This window comes from Miscanthus floridulus, chromosome 3 (assembly GCF_019320115.1).
Source record: "Miscanthus floridulus cultivar M001 chromosome 3, ASM1932011v1, whole genome shotgun sequence".
Taxonomy (NCBI): Eukaryota; Viridiplantae; Streptophyta; class Magnoliopsida; order Poales; family Poaceae; genus Miscanthus; species Miscanthus floridulus.
The window spans coordinates 138,351,561-138,358,025 of record NC_089582.1 but is presented as its reverse complement, the minus strand read 5'-3'; positions in this window follow the sequence as shown (position 1 = coordinate 138,358,025).

Here is a 6,465-nt window from a genome sequence, read left to right as displayed (position 1 = left end):
TCTCCGGCGTTTGTAACCTCACCCGATATAGTGAAGATTTGCTGGCTGGTGCCCGTGGTTTTTCCCTTCCACCTTAGGAGGGTTTTCCACGTTAAAATCTCGTGTCTCCTGTGTTTGATCTACTGTTCTTCGTCGTTTATATTGCCTATCGTTTATAACAAGTGGTACCAGAGCTTGGTTTGACCTTAGGGTTTTGCGATGGCATCGATAAAGTTTGATCTACCGCTGCTGGATTACAAGACGAGATTTGCACTATGGCAAGTCAAGATGCGGGCGATTCTGGCACAATCTTCAGATCTTGATGAGGCGCTGGACGGTTTCGGAGGAAAAGGGCAGAAGTCATGGACCGCTGAAGAGAAGCGGAAGGATCGTAAGGCTCTGTCTCTGATTCAACTTCATCTACATAATGATATTTTGCAAGAAGTGCTGCAGGAGAAAACTGCCGCAGAACTTTGGCTCAAGCTAGAATCGATTTGTATGTCCAAGGATCTAACCAGTAAGATGCACGTGAAGATGAAGTTATTCACGCACAAGCTGCAAGAAGGTGGTTCGGTGATGAACCACTTATCGATCTTTAAGGAGATCGTTGCCGACCTAGTATCGATGGAGGTAAAATATGATGATGAAGATTTAGCTCTTCTACTGTTATGCTCACTGCCTACTTCATTTGCAAATTTTCGAGATACCATACTATTAAGCCGTGATGAACTAACCCTTGCGGAAGTATATGAGGCCCTCCAGACGAGGAAGAAGATGAAAGGTATGGTTCAGTCTGATGTGTTGTCCTCCAAGGGTGAAGTGTTGCAGGTTAGAGGCAGGCCCGAGCAGAAAACCTACAACAACAATAATAATCGAGACAATAGCAAGAATGGTAAAGGCCGTTCGAAGTCCAGAGGCAGGGATAAGTTCTGCAGGTATTGTAAGAAAGATACTCATGTCATTGAGGATTGTTGGAAGCTGCAGAATAAGGAGAAAAGAAACGGTACGTATAAACCGAAAAATAAATCCGATGGTGATGGTAAGGCCTCTGTTGTCTCCGCTGTTGATAATTCTGATTCAGGAGATGTTCTGGTTGTTTTTGCTAGTTGTGTTGCTGGTCGTGATGAATGGATACTTGATTCTGCATGCTCGTTTCATATATGCTCTAACAGAGATTGGTTCAGTTCTTATGAGTCTATGCAGAGTGGAGATGTTGTGCATATGGGAGATAACAACCCCCGTGAGATTATGGGCATTGGCTCCGTTCAGATCAAGATGCATGATGGCATGATACACACACTGAAAGATGTGAGGCACATACCAGGGATGGCCAGAAATCTCATCTCCCTCAGCACACTCGATGCCGAGGGGTACAGACACTCCGGTTCAGGTGGAGTGTGTAAGGTATCAAAAGGCTCTCTCATTTATATGATAGGTGATATGAACTCTACAAAGTTATATGTTCTTAGAGAAAGTACTTTACATGGTTCCGTCACTGCTGCTGCTGTTTCTAATGATGAACCAAGTAAAACTAATCTCTGGCATATGCGTCTTGGGTATATGAGTGAACTTGGTATGGCAGAATTGATCAAGAGAGACCTGCTGGATGGCTGCACTGTGGGTAAGATGAAGTTATGTGAGCACTGTGTTTTTGGTAAGCACAAGAGGGTAAAATTCAATGCATCTGTTCATACCACCAAAGGTACACTTGATTATGTACATGCTGATTTGTGGGGGCCGTCTCGTAAGCCCTCTTATGGTGGTGCTCGTTACATGCTTACCATTATTGATGATTACTCTAGAAAAGTGTGGCCTTATTTTCTAAAAAGTAAAGATGATACTTTTGCTGCTTTTAAAGAGTGGAAAGTTATGATAGAAAGGCAAACTGAAAAGAAGGTAAAATTGCTTCGTACTGACAATGGCAGTGAATTCTGTTCGGATGCTTTTAATGATTACTGCAGGGAAGAAGGCATTGTTAGGCACCACACCATTCCGTACACTCCTCAGCAGAATGGTGTGGCTGAGCGCATGAACCGAACGATCATCTCGAGGGCTCGTTGCATGTTATCCAATGCTCATATGAACAGGCGTTTTTAGGCTGAGGCTGCTAACACTGCCTGTTACTTGATCAACCAGTCACCTTCTATCCCACTTAATAAGAAAACTCCCATTGAGGTATGGTCTGGTATGCCTGCTGATTATTCACAGTTGAGAGTTTTTGGTTGCACTGCTTATGCTCATGTTGATAATGGAAAGCTAGAACCTAGAGCCATTAAGTGTCTGTTTCTTGGTTATGGTTCTGGAGTTAAAGGATATAAGTTATGGAATCCTGAAACTAAAAAGACTTTCATAAGCAGGAGCGTTGTTTTCAATGAATCTGTTATGTTTAATGATAGCTTGTCCATAGATGTTTCACCAGTTGGTTCTGATGAGGAGCAAGAACATGTTAGCGTGCAGGTGGAGCACGTAGATGATCAAGAAACTGAAATTGTTGATAACAATGTTCATGATATTGTTCAGCACTCACCTCCTGTTTTGCAGCCTCAAAATCAGTCTATTGCAGATCGCAGAACAAAGAGGAGTTGTGGACCTCGTCCACGTTTAATTGAGGAATGTGATATTGTTCATTATGCCTTTAGTTGTGCTGAATAGGTTGAGAACATTTATGAGCCGGCTACGTACACTAAAGCTGTTGTTTCTGGTGACCGCGAGAAGTGGATTTCCGCTATGCAAGAAGAGATGCAGTCACTTGAGAAAAATGGCACATGGGATGTTGTGCGCTTGCCTAAACATAAGAAGGCCGTTCGTTGCAAATGGATCTTCAAAAGAAAGGAAGGTTTGTCTCCTAGTGAGCCTCCAAGATTTAAGACAAGGTTAGTAGCAAAAGGTTTCAGTCAGATTCCTGGTGTTGATTATAATGATGTGTTCTCTCCAGTTGTAAAGCATAGTTCAATTCGTACATTTTTCGGTATTGTTGCTATGCGAGATCTTGAGCTTGAGCAGTTAGATGTAAAGACTGCGTTTCTTCATGGAGAGCTAGAGGAGGAGATATACATGGACCAGCCAAAAGGGTTCATAGTACCTGATAAGGAGGATCATGTTTGCAAATTAAAGAGGTCCTTATATGGTTTAAAACAGTCTCCTCGTCAATGGTATAAAAGGTTTGATTCTTTTATGATGTCACATAGTTTTAAGAGGTCTGAATTTGATAGCTGTGTGTACATTAAATTTGTTGAGGGATTACCTATATACTTGCTGTTATATGTTGATGATATGTTAATTGCTGCCAAGAGCAAGAAAGAAATCACTACGTTGAAGAAACTGTTGAGTAGTGAGTTTGAGATGAAGGATCTTGGTGCTGCTAAGAAGATTCTAGGTATGGAAATTACAAGAGACAGAAATTCTGGTTTGTTATTTCTTAGTCAGCAAAATTATATTAAGAAAGTTCTTCATCGTTTCAACATGCATGATGCAAAGTCTGTTAGTACTCCTATTGCTCCTCATTTCAAATTATCAGCTTTACAATGTGCTAGTACGAATGAGGATTTTGAGTACATGTCAAGAGTTCCATATTCTAGTGTTGTTGGTTCTTTGATGTATGCCATGGTTTGCTCTCATCCTGATTTATCATATGCTATGAGTTTAGTTAGTAGATACATGGCTAATCCTGGTAAAGAACATTGGAAGGCTGTTCAGTGGATTTTTAGGTACCTTCGTGGTACAACAAATGCCTGTTTGAAGTTTGGCAGGACTAATAAGGGACTCACTGGCTACGTGGATTCAGATTTTGCTGCTGATTTGGATAAGAGGAGATCTCTCATAGGTTATGTGTTCACTATTGGTGGTTGTGCTGTGAGTTGGAGGGCAACATTGCAGCCCATTGTTGCCCTGTCTACCACTGAAGCAGAATACATGGCTATTGCTGAAGCATGTAAAGAATCAGTTTGGTTGAAAGGTTTGTTTGCTGAGCTTTGTGGAGATAAATCTTGCATTAATTTATTTTGTGACAGTCAAAGTGCTATATGTCTCACTAAAGATCAGATGTTCCATGAGAGAACGAAGCACATTGATGTCAAATACCATTATGTTCGCGATGTGGTCGCGTAAGGTAAGCTGAAGGTATGCAAGATAAGCACACATGATAATCCTGCTGATATGTTGACAAAGCCAGTTCCTATTGCTAAGTTTGAGCTTTGCTCAAGCTTAGTTGGTATAACTGTTTAGTCCAAGAGGCTATTTGGCACCGGAAGTATTTCTTTGTTGTTTCAGGGTGAAGGTTCGTTTTATGCTACAAGAAAGAATTTGTCTCAAGGTGGAGTTTGTTGAGCTATGATCCAAATTCAAGTTTGGGCCGAAGCAAAGCGGCCCATTAGCGTTAAGAGGGACTACACCATCTATTAGTTCCGTATTGCTAATAGACGAGGGTGTGATATTTTTTCTCCCTATATATACGGACCACCTCCCTCATAGGCATCATAGACTTGTATATGGGAAGGCCCCTAGGTTAGGGTATCCCAGATTGTAAATCTCCGGCGTTTGTAACCTCACCCAATATAGTGAAGATTTGCTGGCTGGTGCCCGTGGTTTTTCCCTTCCACCTTAGGAGGGTTTTCCACGTTAAAATCTCGTGTCTCCTGTGTTTGATCCACTGTTCTTCGTCGTTTATATTGCCTATCATTTATAACATATAAAACTACAGTTTTGTGATTTACAGTTTTCTAAAACTGCATCATCCAAACAGGGTGTTGTAAGAATCAATTGAAATATTCTTTTCCCACGTCTAAATTTTTTGTTACACCAACTCTTCCTAGAAATTTCATCAAAATAATCGATGCAACCATGGTGGCATGATATGAGACTACGAGTCGAGTGTAAATCCAACATCAACTGAAACTGAGGTATGGGAGAGAAGATTTTCAACCGAATCTTAGTTTTATCGAAAATATTTCCTGCAGGGCGTCTGTCCGTGACTTTGCATCCGGACGCAGCTCCCCAGGAGCGGCCCCCAAACAAAAAACAAATCCCTATTTCCTTGTGTTTATCCGCTCATCCCTCTCGATCCCATAACCCACTCCTTCGTGCTTATCCGCGCGGCCCCAATGCAGCGTGGCTGCTCATCCGTTCGTCCCCTTCTCCAGGGTGCGCTCGTCGGGCTGCTGCACCGCTCACCTGCGTGGTAGCCACGCCTGTGTCGCTCGGCGTGGCTGCTCATCCATCCGCCCCCTTCCTCAGCACGCGCTCGTCGGGCTACCGCGCCGTGCCCTTCCCCCCATCGCCGGATGCGTCGTGCGCCCTCGCTCCCTGCGCCGCTCACCTACGTGGCAGTCACCTGTGTCGCTCGCTCCCTCGTCGTTCGTTTGTCGCCCATCGCCGTTGGGCGTGTCGCTGACCCCACCATGGCCGCTGGCGCAGACGTGCCGTGGCGCCTCAGGTCTTCCCCGGCCGAGCCAAGGGCACCCATGAGCGTGGCCGGTGCTGGTGGTGCTCGCACGCTGCGACTCGCCGCCGGCTCCCACCCCGACGACCGGAATCGATTGGCCCGCTTCCCTCCCCTATGTATGTTTTCAAGTGTTTCAGATGTTTTAGATGTATGTTGCAATTATTTCATCTTGATATTGTAAAAGTAGATTGGAGGATATTGCATATGTTGAAAGTGTTTCAGAGGCATGTTGTAAGCGTTTGTTCAAAATGTTTCATATGTTTCCACTTTCCAGACGTCTGTTGCAATCTTTTTCTATCTGGATATTGCATATGTTTCACACATATGTTCCAAATGTTTCAGTCCTATGTTGCAGCAAGTGGTTTCATGTTGCAAGTAGCAAATCTGGATGTTTCGTGTGTTTCACACACTTGTTGCAAGTGTGTGTTCCAAATATTTCAACTACTTTCAGACATATGTTGCAATCAAATGTTTTTCATGTTGCAAGTGTTTTATGCTGTACGGTCGGGGTGATCAGACTAGGCGTGCGGCGCGTTGGGGGGGGGGGGGGGGGGGGCGGGGGGGGGGGCCGCTGGGGGCCGGCGAACGTTGGTGCTGCGGTCGGGGCACGCTAGGGCGTGCTCGTCCTCAGCTGCTCATCTCAGCTCCTGAGTGCTGCCCGCACGGAGAGAGAGGAGAGGGTTAGGGGCGGCCGACGGACGCAGAGACGGGACGAAGTGTGCGCGTGGGGCGGGACGAAGGCGGACGGGGGCGGGCTACGTGGACGTCCGGACGCACGCATACCTCTAGACGTCCGGGCGCTAGGCACGCCCTAGTTTTATTCCATCATGCAGGTTTCACCTGGTGACACAACCCTCCAGGAGACGACACACACTGTCAGTGGAGGCTACGAGGTCAACGCTGCGCTTGTGCCCAGAGAGAGATCACCAGTGCCTGCACTGCACTGCACTTGCTGCCGTGTCGCGGACGATCGTCACGAGGCGTCACGTCCGGAGCACGACGATGTATGGGGCGCGCGCCTGTCAACTCGCACCACCAACCGAGCT